This window comes from Aotus nancymaae, unplaced genomic scaffold (assembly GCF_030222135.1).
Source record: "Aotus nancymaae isolate 86718 unplaced genomic scaffold, 86718_ANA_hifiasm-v0.15.2.pri h1tg000059l, whole genome shotgun sequence".
NCBI lineage: Eukaryota > Metazoa > Chordata > Mammalia > Primates > Aotidae > Aotus > Aotus nancymaae.
Window position 1 is genome coordinate 71,450,251 of NW_026988473.1, and position 14,457 is coordinate 71,464,707.

The window sequence follows — 14,457 nt, forward strand, 5'->3', positions numbered from 1 at the left end:
TCCCCAGGGACACCGTTCCACAATAGTTGATTTTTCCTAGAAATAAAAAATGTCATTCTTCTTTCTTTCTTCTCTTTTTAACATACACATATACGTACACTTCATAACCTTAGAGGTTACAATTTGAAAACTGATCTTCCCTCATTCCCCTATAACTTTGACGCTGTTGCTTTTTGCAATACTTCCCTACCTCCACAAATAATCTAAATAATTTCCCTTTTTAATCGGTGTGTGTGTGTGTGTGTGCACGTGTGCACATGTGCGTGTGTGCTCTTGTGTTTTGGGGGTGGTAATGGGTAGACAAACTCCTGTCGGGAACTGCTCTCTTTCGTTGGCTCATGGTTTCATTCACTTTTTCAGTCTTTATATTGCTAGCCAGTATATTTTAGGCACGATATCTACATTCTTTGTCTTTTCTTCCCAAGTATAGGAACCAAAGACTGATTGAAGAATTAGCTTTTGAGGATCCAACCCTGCCCCCCACCCCCCCACACATACACCAGTAGACACACAAACAATGCCTACCCTCTACCCATCAAAGTGTTAAAAGTTCTTTATATTTAACTTGAGGAATTTTAGCTTAGTGCTACACCTTTCTCTAACTCATTTACATAGCAGATCCCACTGAATGGAACATCAAAGCACAAGTCCTTTTCATTGACCAGTGTGGCAATTTATCAGCATTGGTAAAATTCAAACATACACAATAAAACCGAGCCGGTTATAAGAGCCTGCATTTCAGGCTATGCCAATTAGTTTCAGGTCTGGGTGTGGTCCCCCCTTCCCCTCAAGGAGAGGGGCATTCACACAGAATGCTGTCCTTGGCTTTCCCTCTGAAAAAAGTATAGACAATCTTTATAGGAGTTACCTACCCCTCCTTCAAATGAGAATAACAATTAGACACCCCTTACTGAGCCTAACTTTAGCATGTTACCCCAAAGAACATTTATTTGCTTGCCTTTCTTCTCTGACCCCTTCCCCAACTAAACTGTAGACCCCTTAAATACAGAGGCTGTGTCTGGCTCACTTCAATGTCTTCAGGATGTAACATGGCAGTTAATAAAAATGGATTGAACTGATTTTGACATCATAGAAGTCATACCACTTAAAATAAAAATGAGTCATAAGTTATTTTTCCCACTATTTCAGAGCCTTTAGACTACTTAAAGGCAGTATTTAGAATGGCATTTCATGCCTAAATGAGTGGGAATGTTGAAAGATAAACTGTTTCCATTGTTGTCTGTTTGGCTGAATCATCTGGGAAACATGCTAACTTTACCTTTTTGCCAGCTATTACACCTGTATGCACTCAAGTTGAACCTAATGCCATTAAAAGAAAAGGTAAGAAAAACAGATAGTATATTGCTGGGGAGGGAAGGTAGTTTCCACTTAATAAATTCTAAAAACTCATATGAGGTTGAAGTTGCTGTATCTCTTCGATCCTTAGATTAAACCCTGCCATGTGTAGCTTTGGACAGAGCCTGGGTCTTTCTGAGAACTCTACTACCTGGAAGTGGTTGGCTGAGCTCTGAAATTCACAGAAGTGTCCTTGTAGGGGACAGAAGGTTTTCCTGGACACTTTTAGGGTCTCTAACTGGGTCTGAAAATCAAACTAACAAAAACAAATTAACAGGAGAAAAGCATACAAATTTATTTAATAAGGCTTACTTAACACGGGAAACTTCATAAGGAAATGAAGACCTAAAGAAACAGTTAAACTGTTTATTTTTTTATGCTAAGTTTGATGAAAAAGTGAGCAGTCATGGAGAAGTACAATTGGATAAACATGTTCAATTGAATGGTAATAAACTGGAGGAGACTTAGAAGGGTCTTTTTGTTCAGCTTCTTCTCTGTGTCCCTGTGTCTTCAGAGACAAGGATATTCCTTTCCTCCGGGTATTAAGAGAGCACCTTTACATGAAGGTTTTATGACCTACTTCAGGGAAAGATGAGAAAATTATTCTGAGATTGTATGGCCTACTTTAGGGTAGAAGGGCAGAGGAAAAGTGAAAATGACCTTTCTGCTTCAGCTGCTTCTTCAAATGCCAAGGTGTTGAGATTTTGGAGTAGCATGTCCTAAATCCCATCACCCTTCTAGTCATTTCACTGTGCTTCTTGCTTCACAACTGACTGTTGAAAATTATGTCAAAGGCACATTTCTTGCTGCAAAGAAATTCTGTTTGAAAATATTCTGAGCAAAGTATTCTTAAGAAAATGGTGTTTGTTTCTGGCCATAATGTATCTTTCTTAATATTGATCTAATAAAAGGCCCTGAATTGAGAAATTAATGGCACGCCATTGTTCAAGTGCTAGGCAACAGATTCAAATTTTAATAGAAAGTTTCAACATAACAATAAAATGTTATTTCTTCATCCTTGCAATAAATATCATTTATATATTCACCACAGGATTAAAATTGAATGATGCTGGAAATAAGATGGTTTATTTACACATCCAGGCAGGAACCCCTGCGGGCTAAGAGAACTAGCATACAACAGCACAGAACACAATCTTGTTTTGCTCCCCTCTCCTGTTACCCTGGTCTTTTCTCCCTTCTTTCTAAATTCCTATGGGTCTCTCAGAAATGCTTCCTATATTATTCAAATAAGCCTTTTCTCTCCTCTAAAACCTCGACACTAGCTGAAACCCAGATCCTGGTGGCTTAACATCTACCTTAAGTTGACTAAGAAAGACATATTTCACTACAAAATGGGATGCCTCTTGACAAAAATATTTGTGATAACTGCTAGGGAGAATTTTAAAGTCTGAATCCTATTATTAATTATGTGTTATAGTTGTGATATCACAGATGAAGTAGGACATCTATTTGGGTTAAAAGAGAGGGTATGGTCAGCTACATCTGGAAAGGTTTGTGGTCACTACAAAGCACATGGCATTTTCATTCAAGGCAGAAATAACATGGGCCAATGAGTGAGTTATAGACAGAATGTTTGTATCCTCCAAAATTCAGCCCTAACTCCCAATATTATGGATGTAGAAGTGGAGCCTTTGGGAGGCAATAAAGTTTAGATGAGTTCATGAGGGTGAGGCCTCCATGTTAAGCTTAGTGTTTTTATAAGAAGAGGAAGAGATAAGAGGTCTCTGTTTCTCCACCATGGGAGAACACAGTGAGAAGGTGGCTTCTGAAAGCCAGGAAGGTCCTCAAAAGGAATCAAATGTCCTGGCACCTTGGCCTTGAACTTCCCAGCCCCTAGAGCTGTGAGAAATGACTATTGTTTAGGCTACTCAGTCTATAGTACTTTGTTATGGGACAGCCCAAGCTGACAAATACAGAGCAGAAGCAGTTAAAAAATAATAATATGTTCTGGGAACTGAAAGCTAAACTGGAGCAGATGTTTGTGATATGGCATTAGTAGAAGATTGGGCTAGAGAGAAAACTAAAATTCACATCTTCAGTTCAGAAAAGTCTTGAATTTGACAGAAATGCTGGTGTATTCATTTTCTGTTGCTACTATAACAAATCTTCACAAACTTAGTGGTTTTAAATAACAAAAATTTCTTAAAAATTCTCTTACAGTTCTGTAGGCCAGAAATCTGACGTGTTTCACCAGCCTATAATCAAGCTGTTCGTAGGGCTATATGTTTTTCTGGAGGGTCTAAGGAAGATCTAATTCTGATTGTTCAGCTACTGACCGTCAACTGAGGGTCTTTGCAGTTTCTAGAGGCCATCTGGGATTCATGCCCCCGCCCTCTATCTTCAAAGCCAGCAATGACAGGTCTACTTCTTCTACTATTGCATCTCTCTAGAGGTTTGTTTGTTAGATTGGGCCCACCTGGATGATCTAGGATAACTATCTTATCTCCAATTCCTCAACCTTAATCAGATCTGCAAAGTTTATTTATTTATTTTTGCCATATAAGGTGATATGTTTATAGGTTCTATGGAGTAGGGAATGGACATCTTTAGACCACCATTCTGCCTGCCGAAACTGGTAAAGAATTTCTAGTGATGTGATATCAGGTAAATGGGCTGATATTCTATACAGTTCAACTAGAAATTTGGCATCCTATTAATATTTGAGCAAGTTTGTTCATTGTGCACATAAAGAATTCAGGCTATGAAACTCTACAAAAGTGTATAGATCTTTTTATTTCTCTTCTCATGTTCTTCTCTTACATTCCCTTTTCCTTAGAACAAACTTAACATTTGGTAGTGAATAGAAAAATAATCCACTCTCAGCACATAAAGATTTAGAATATGGATTTTGAGAGAACTAAATATCCAGTAGGAAGTGATTTGTGTTTCCTTTTAACTACAAGTAAAGACATAGTAAGTGAAATGTTTTCTTCCTAGAAACCAAAATTTAGAATTGGAGTTCTGTTTATAAAAATCCCTTTTTCTACCATGAAAACACCAGAATTGATAAAAATGTTAAAAATGAAACATCTTTAAGAAAACAGTTCTTAATTATGTAAAAACCAGACAGTACAGAAAGCTATAGGGTAGATTTTATTCTAAAGACATTTTATGCACTGGGGGGACTATTTATGATTCCTTAATATATGAGCCTATTGAAGTTCTGATAAAAGTTTTCCTCCCTTTTTTTATAAGAAAAATTTTCTATTAGTAAGCTAAGGAAATGTATTTTCCTGGATTTCTCTGAGTACTGTCAGATTTTTAAAAAATTAAAATCACCGCTTTTCAAACTTTTTATGATTTGTTCCACGTATATAAGTGTTTCCATAAAGTCTTCAGATACAATACCCAGGAAGAAGCATAGTTTCCATGGTGATCTCCTTTTCTTCAATAATCTCTTGCTATTCCATTTCAACAGACCCCTGTGGACCTCTATTGGCTTACTGAAGTTATATATCAACTCAGAACAGTGGCCATGTAAGAATTATGCACAATTCCTGGGGAGTAAAAAAATGTTTTGATCATTATGCTGGAAATCTTACTTAATCTAAATCATGGTTTCAAGTTGATCACTCTATTATTAAAGTTAAGGCACAGAATAGAAAAAATACTGTGAAGTAAAAATTTAAAATATACTTTGCAAATAATGGTTTATAATTATTTATAAACATGGTAATAGGAAAGAAATTACATAAAACTGTCTCGTAGAATAAACACCTCATCTGTGGAATGCAAATCAGAAAGAAAGGGTTAGAATTCAGTCTTTTCCTACATAAAAATATTCAATGCCTTCTAATTGTAAAAGATTTTTGTTTCTTTTTTTTATTGCATTTTAGGTTTTGGGGTACATGTGAAGAACATGTAAGATTGTTGCATAGGTACACACATGGCAGTGTGGTTTGCTGCCTTCCTCTCCATCACCTATGTCTGGCATTTCTCCCCATGTTATCCTTCCCCAACTCCCCACCCCCCGCTGTCCCTCCCTTATTTCCTCCCAACAGACCCCAGTGTGTGATGTTCCCCTCCCTGTGTCCATGTGTTCTCATTGTTCAACTCCCACTTATGAATGAGAACATGCAGTGTTTGGTTTTCTGTTCTTGTGTTGGTTTGCTGAGAATGATGGTTTCCAGCTTCATCCATGTCCCTGCAAAGGACATGAACTCATCCTTTTTATGGCTGCATAGTATTCCATGGTATATATGTGCCACATTTTCTTTATCCAATCTATCACTGATGGGCATTTGGGTTGGTTCCAAGTCTTTGCTATTGTGAGCAGTGCTGCAATAAACATACATATGCATATATCTTGATAGTAGAATGATTTATAACCCTTTGGGTATATACTCGTGAATAGGATTGCTAGGTCAAATGGTATTTCTGGTTCTAGATCCTTGAGGAATCTCCACACTGTCTTCCACAATGGTTGAACTAACTTACACTCCTATCAACAGTGTAAAAGTATTTCTATTTCTCCACATCCTCTCCAGCATCTGTTGTTTCCTGACTTTTTAATGATCATCTGTATCTTTTTATGCTTCCTATAGGGCAACATGTAATCTGGGGGTACTGCACTCACAGAACTTTCCAATATTTGGTTCATTGTTCCTTAAACTTTTTTGAACTAGTGAATTTCTTAAAAGTCACAATAATTTTGGAACACACCACAATATACTTATTTTCAAACTTAAAACAGTTAAAGGTTCATATTCTGGTAAGGGATCATCTGTGTTAGAGACAGTGCTATAAGCTCTCCAAATTTATATCATTTTCTTCCTAGACATATTGGAGGGTTATATGTCCTGATATTTACAAATAAATTTGGAGCAATGAACTACATTCCGACCAGTGTAATTGAGTGGAAGCAATGTGGTTCACTTCCATGGCTGGCTCGTAAAACCATTTGAGTGATTCCCGTATACTCTTTTCATATATATACTCTCTGTCCTATTGGGATCTTTTATTAAATATGGAGGCAACACAAGAAGGAAAGATTCTGAGTCTCTGAGTAATTATGTGGAGCATAATTACAGTAATTTACATTGAATTATGACACAAGAAAAAGGTAAATATTTATTAATGTAAGCCACCAAAATTTGTTTATTGCTGCAACTAACCACTCTTATCTTAATACAATGTTTTTTATACATTTTAGTATGTAAACATAATAAAAGAACACCAAAACTTTTTGATAAATGTATCATCAAAATTTTCCTATCATTTCCCATCAAACTGGAGAATAACAGAAATAATTCAAATTTATCTTCAGAGTGCATTGGTCCCAGTAAGCATAGCTTGAGAACCACTGCTGCTGCTTTTTTTAAATTTTCCTTTAAGTTCTGGGATACGTGTGCAGAATGTGCACCATTGTTTGTAAATGAACTAGTTAAAATATGTCTTGAAATCTAGATCATCAAGGCTTATCTGTACTTGGTTGAGGCAGGTGAACTTCTTTAAAATTTTCTTAATTACTCTCCAATGCCTGGAACCAGCATTGGCCTACAATGCCATCCAGGTGGAACTCTCTGATCCCAGACCAGAAACTTTGGGCTCAGGTTGCCATTTCTTTTCTTTGAGGCCCTCTTTGATCCTCTACTCTGTGGTAGAGTTGACCAAATGCTCCAAGGAGCTCTGGACTCATGCCTGTGTGTTCTTCCAAGAACCCAGTTGTTCCAGGAGGATAGCCTGTCAAGCAGATTGCTTCTGAAGACCAGAAAGGTATTTCATTAATGGGATCACATTAAATTAGAAAGCCTTTATGATTCTAGCATAGCTTATTTGGAGTGACTCAAATTATTTACAGACAAAACGTTTTTCAAAAATAGGAAAAAAACAAAATAAAAATTTGTAAATGTTTATATGCTATTGAGAAGATTCTCTAAAGACAAAAATTAATCTGTCAATTACAAAGAAAATAATTAGCAGATGTCCCTAGATTTTAACAATTTAAAATTTAATTTAAAACTTTGATATGATTATTTATAAATAATGTGTCAAGAAAAAGAGTGGTTTGAAAGGAAATGTATGTACTCTGTAATAAACAAAGGGAACATTTATAGGATATATGAAGATAATCTGAAAAATCATAAATGATCTAATAGGAGAAATGTATGCAGAGTTAAGACACTTGATGGTTGGAAGTTTGTGATTGTTTAAATTGGTAGCATCTGTGGAAGTGCAATTTGCCAATATATATAATAATTTTAATTGCACATACCTTTAAGTGGCCTGACAATTATACTTGTAGGTCTCTATCAGCGTCAGTAAGATTTTTTTTTTTTTGGCTGTGATTGAGAGAAAAGCTAACAAAGTGGCTTAGGCAGCAAAAGGAAATTTGTTGGCTCACATCATTTTAAAGACCAAAGCTAGTTCTTGCTGGCATCAGAAACATCTTGTTTCAGGGATTAACAATAGGTCAACAGGACTTACTTCTTTTTCTGCTTCTTGGCTCTGCTTCCGCTATTTTGGCTCCATTCCTAGACAGGTTCATTCATGGTAGTGGCAGAAAGATTGTAGTTCTTTCAACATTGTATTGTAACAAGCTTAGAGTCAGCAGAAAATATTGTCTCTCTTTCTTCCAAATTAAAAGAAAACCATGGTGTGTATAGGTCAAATGGATCATATGTCCATCTGTAAACCAATTATGTGTCTGTGGTATGGAATACTTTAATTGGCATCGGTCTAAAGCTCATACTCTACCCTAACTGGGTAAGGTCTTCCCTGAATTACTTAGAAGGGAGATGGAGGAGATTCTAACAAAGGTGATTTAGATTCCATTACTAAAAAATAGATGCTTGATGGGCCAATGTCTAAAAGTACTATACTACAAAAAGGAATCATAAGGATTTTCATCATATAATTATAGTAATTATAAATAAGAACAATACTGCTGGGCGCGGTGGCTCACGCCTGTAATCCCAGCACTTTGGGAGGCCGAGGCGGGCGGATCACGAGGTCAAGAGATTGATACCATCCTGCCCAACATGGTGAAACCTCGTCTCTACTAAAAATGCAAAAATTAGCTGGGCGTGGTGGCGTGCGCCTGTAGTCTCAGCTACTTGGGAGGCTGAGGCAGGAGAATTGCTTGAACCTGGGAGGCAGAGGTTGCAGTAAGCTGAGATTGTGCCACTGCACTCCAGCCTGGCGCCTGGCGACAGAACAAGAAAAAAAAAAAAAACAATACTAAATGTGTCTCAAAAAAAAAAAAACTAAATGTGCATCAATAAAGCAACATACTTTAACTCAATGAAATCTAATTATATTGCCTTAGAAAAACTCACGCCGGGCGCGGTGGCTCAAGCCTGTAATCCCAGCACTTTGGGAGGCCGAGGCGGGTGGATCACGAGGTCAAGAGATCGAGACCATCCTGGTCAACATGGTGAAACCCCGTCTCTACTAATACAAAAAAAATTAGCTGGGCATGGTGGCGCGTGCCTGTAATCCCAGCTACTCAGGAGGCTGAGGCAGGAGAATTGCCTGAACCCAGGAGGCGGAGGTTGCGGTGAGCCGAGATCGCGCCATTGCACTCCAGCCTGGGTAACAAGAGCGAAACTCCGTCTCAAAAAAAAAAAAAAAAAAAAAAAAAAAAGAAAAACTCGTAAGACACATAATTAAGTGAAAGGATAATATTACCAAATAACATAAACAAAATGACCCTATTTCTGTAAAAATTCTAACTTGTAAAGTTATATTTATATGTAATGTATGTAAAGTTTACAGAGTAATAGATATCAAACTCTTAACACTAATTACTTTTAGAGAAGAGGGTGGACAACTGAGAGGATAAGATAGAGTGAGGCATCCACTTTTCATTGTGTATACTTCTGTATGGTATTAAAGTTTATAAGGAAGTATATAAATAAAATTCTTACATAATTATTAAAATGAATTCAAATCTTTGTAAATAGAATATGGAGTTATCTGCTGAGTGACTGATTAATTGTTGCACTAAGCCAATTTAAAATAATGCAGGGAAAATAGTACAAATGAAGAAAAACTTAAAATTATTTTGATAGAGATACTAAAATAAGTAACATCTGGACTTTTTATTTTCTGAGTCAAATGTGAAAGCTTTTTTTTTAAAATATTTATTTTACAAATCAGAGCTGTTTCCATAATGAGTTGGAATTTTTTGAAGAAAGGAGCTATGGAACTTTTTGAAGAAAGGAGCTATATGTTATAATTTAAAGTAAGGATCTCACTTTATATATCATATATATTTTATAAGGCCAAGACATTAGTTCAAAAGGAGCCCCCATCTAAGCAACAGAAGTTGTGCTAAAATTAAAGCAAGAACAAAAATCAAATTTATGGTGAAGCTGTGGTGGAAGAAAGGTGAAATTATTCATACTTTATACAAAGTTTAGGAGAATTATGCCCCAAAGAAATCAGCAATTTACAAATGGATAACTTGTTTTAAGAAGGGACAAGACAATATTGAAAATAAAGGCCACATCAGCAGACTATCCACACTCATTTGCATGGAAAAAAAGTCATCTTCTTCGTGCTTGCACCATAGAAGTCTCAGTCGGCTTAGCTTATACAATGCTGACTGAAAAATTAAAGTTGAACAAACTATGCCCTCAAAGAGCGCCAGAATGGTTTCACTCAGATCAGCCTGCAGACAGAAGCAGAGCTTTCAATGGAAATTTTAATATATGAAAAATCAAGATACCGAAGCATTTTTTTCAGAGATGAAACATAGCGTTACCAGAACAATCCTGAAGCCAAAGGACAATCAAAGCAATGGCTACCAACAGGTGAAAGTGGTCTAGCCAAAGCAAACAAAAACCAGACAAGAGCAAAGGTCATGGCAACAGTTTTTTGACATGCTCAGGGCATTTTGCTTGTCGACTTTCTCGAGGACCAAAGAGTGATAATATCTGATTATTATGAGAGTGTTTTTAGAAAGTCAAAATTTTAGCAGAAAAGGACCCAGGACAACTTCATAGAGAGTCCTCCGCCACAACAATGCTGCTGCTCATTCCTCTCATCAAACATGGGAAATTTTGAAAAAGTTTCAATGGGAAATCATTAGGCACCCGCCTTACATTTCTGATTTGGCTCATTTGACTTGTTTTTCTTTCCTAGTCTTAAAAGGGCATCAATTTTTCTTCAGTTAATAATGTACAACAGACTGCACTGATAAGGTTAAATTCCCAGGACCCTCATCGTATGAAAACAATCTCAACATAACTAATTATTAGAGGAATGCAAGTCAAAACCACAGTGAGATACCATCTCACACCAGTCAGAGTGGCTATTAGTAAAAAGTAAAAAACTCACAGTGGCTGACAAGGTTGGGGAGAAAAAGGGATGCTTATATTTGAAGGGAGTATAAATCAGTTCAACCATTGTGGAAGACAGTGTGGCAGTTCCTCAAAGACCTAAAGAGAAATACCATTTGTCCCAGCAATACCATTACTGGGTATATACACAAAGGAATATAAATTGTTCTATTATAAAGACACATGCACGCATATGTTCATTGCAGCACTAATCACAATAGCAAAGATATATAATCAATCTAAATGCCCATCAGTAATAGACTGGATATAGAAAATGTGGTACATATACACCATGGAATACTATGCAATGATAAAAAGGAAGGAGATCTTGTCCTTTGTGGGGACATGGATGGAGACGGAGGTCGTTACCCTTAGCAAATTAACACAGGTACAGCAAGCCAAATATGGGATGTTTTTACTTACAGGTTGGAGCTAAATGATGAGAACTCATGGACACATAGAAAGGAACAACACACACTGGAGCCTATCAGAGGGTGGAGGATGGGAGAAAAGAGAGGATCAGGAAAAACAACTAATGGGTACTAGGCTTAATACCTGAGTGATGAAATAATCCCTAAAACAAACCCCTACAACACAAGTTTACCTATGTAACAAACCTGCACGTGTACCCCTGAACTTAAAAGTTAAATAAAAACTAAAAAATAAGATGAATAATACTGATCTTCAAATAACTGTGCAAGGATTCAGTATACCATATATAAACCTTGACACAATATACTCAGTAAATGTTTACAATTTTTTAAAGAAGATGGACTAAATGGCTGCTATCATCACTTAAAAAACTATCCTGAATTTGAAGGAGCTAATTTTGATAAATAAAATTTACTTTAAAATAAGTCTTTATCTTGATTAATGAATAAACTATTACTTATAAAGCACATATTTTTAAGTAGCACTCACTCTAATATAGTAATTCATTTATAACCAGTCCATCTGGACTAAACACTGAGCTTCTCTAGGACACAGGCTGAATGTTATTTAATATACATCTTTAGTGTCTTGAATACAGCCGGGTGTATAGAAAATGTTTAATGTTAATGGGTAGATGAATGAATAGGAAGGAGTGAGAAAAGAATGGGGAGTAGAGGAGTGGGACTAGAATGGGCTTTGAGTGTTAAAAAGATCTGAAATCAAATAACAGTTCTGCAAATGTAAAAGCTGTGTGACTTTAGGTAAATTATTTCTCTGATTCTTATTCCTCATCTTTAAAATAGAAAATAATCTTGCTTTTATAAGGGAGAAAGAGGGACTAAAAATAATAACTTACTGAAAGTGTCAAGTACCCCAGAAGTACCCAACTCATGGAAAATGACAATACATGTTAGTTTCCTTTCTTCCCTCTGCACTCTTTTCAGAAAACCACCACAGAGTATTGTGTCTCACGCTTCACCAGCAAGCATGAAACAGGTAGTGAGCTGGAGAGGGAGGTTTCAACCACTGGGTGGTGAATGTGCAACCTGAAGTCCCAAGTTTCAGACCTAGGACAGAATTTGCAGAAATACATGAAAACATTGGAAACAGAAGGCAGGACTCTGTTTGATGCATGATCATGTAAATAAGGCAGTGCTCTAAATAAAAACCTGGAGACCTAAAACTCAATTTTTAGGCCTCCTCAAAGTTTATAACTCATTGCTTAATAGAATAACTTTCCAGTTGATCCTGTATTTTTAAACCGTCTTTCTACTATATTAAAGGTACTCGTAAAGTGTATAGCTCTTAAATCTTTAGATAAGTATAGTTTACTATGTGACCTACCCTCACTGACTTCACTCACCTAAAATCCTTGTAGAATTTATTAAAAATATCTAAGCATAATATGAAAACCCTTTACATTAAATGATACAGTGATTTTTCCTATAAATGGGTGCTGCCCCATGGGATAGCTTCATATTCAGTGCAAAGCGGTTACCACTCCCTCTGCTACCAAGGCTGAGCAAATAAACTTAGTAGAGCTTTGGAGGGTGTGGTGGTCGTGATCATGGTAAAAATATTCCCTTTATCTTTCCCACATGCAGCAATATATGTAGGCTTTGAGAGAGTAACTCTTGCTCCAAAGATAAAGCTAATTATTCTTAACCAAAGATTCTACAAAAGTCTCTCATAGGTAGATATGTGGGAAGTTTGAAAATGACACCCTACTGACAAAACATTAGCAAAACTTCTTTCTTTGTTGTGTTGGTCCCCTCATTACTCCACTCTCAAGGCTGGTAAAATCACAATGCTCATATAATTAATATGCCATATGTTACTTACATAATTTCATATCATATATCATGTAATGATACAACTCTCTACTGGGCCTATTCAATACATGTAAGTTATTACCACTATTATTAGTAGCAGTAATAGCAGTATTTTACCTCATAATTTACATACATCATTTAATTTAGCCCTTGCAACAATCTTACCAGAAAGCCTCAAATATAATATTCTTGTTTCCCATTTTCTTGGGACATTATGGTTTTCAGGTATTAGATGAATTATCTTACTTTTTTGACAGCAAATGAAGTATTTCATCCTTTAATTAGGTGAGGGGACTGAGGCTCAAAGAAATAAAATAATTTGCCCAAAGCCACATAGCTAGTGAGTTTCAGACTAGAATATGATACCAGTTATTTGGAATTCTAATCTATAATCTTTTCTCAACACTAGATGGCTGTAAGAATAGTGGAAGACTTTCAAATATTGAAATAAATGAGTGAGACAAAGTATAAAAAATTGTTAGATGGTAGCAAGAGAAAAACATAATTTAACTTAAGTATTATCACAGACAAGCAGTTCACAGTGTGGTTGATCATCACCTAAACAAACTTCCAGAGATAACATAGGAGAACATCCAGCCAGCTGTGTATTTGAAAGTTGAGATTTTCTACCTTATCATTTAATTGAGTAAACATGACCATTCTCTTCATCTACACTTTGTGATTTGTTTGACAAAATGAAAGTCACTTATTTTTACTGCACGTAATAAGAGGATAGACTGTGTTCCTATAAGAGTGTCACCAGGAAGGAAGACCAGGGAAGGTTAGAGGAAATGGGGGAAGAGGGAAAGTAAGATGAATGTGAAGAAATGGGAAATGACGGACTGAATAACATCCGCCAAAGATGTCCATGTCCTCATCCCTGGAACCTGTGAATGCGTTACTTAATGAAAGGATTTTGTAGGTATGACTAAGGTAAGGATCTTGAAGTGTGGATGTTATGCTGGCCTATCCCAGTGCTCTCAAGATAATCACAAAGGTCTTTATAAAAGGGAAGCAGAAGAATCAGAAGGAAAAAATATAAGAAACTAAGCAAAGGTCATAGAGGAGAGAAGATGCTATACTACTGGCTTTGAAGTTGGAGGAAGGGGACACAGTCACATTCAAAGAATGCATTCCAAGAAGTTTGAAAAGGCAAAGTAAGGGTGTCTCCCTCCCTAGAGTCTCCCAAAGGAACACAGACACTTAATTTTAGCCAGTGAAACTGATTTTGGACTTCTGGCTTCAAAACCGTACGATGAAATATGTTGCCTTAAGCCACTAAGTTTGTGGTGATTTGTTAGATCAGCAGTGGGAAGCTGGTACATGATCAAGAAAGGAGGACGTGAAGGGAAGGAAAAGTAGAGGGGAAAAAGGAACAGAGAGGGAAGGAAGAAAAATGGAGAGACATCAAGAAATTGTGAGACTCAGCAGACGGGGAAAACCAATCAATTTTGTTGTATATTTTTGTTGGTAAACATACAACAAAAAGAGTAAAGGGATTTGTAGTCGCTAGAATTTCTCTCAGGAGAATA

At 36.5% G+C, this 14,457-nt stretch overlaps 1 long non-coding RNA gene across 2 annotated transcripts in view; it reads left to right on the forward strand.

The window, feature by feature from the left end:
• LOC105728928 (uncharacterized) overlaps positions 1-14,457 on the forward strand; it is a 180,746-nt gene that overhangs the window by 64,376 nt on the left and 101,913 nt on the right. The window lies entirely within an intron of this gene.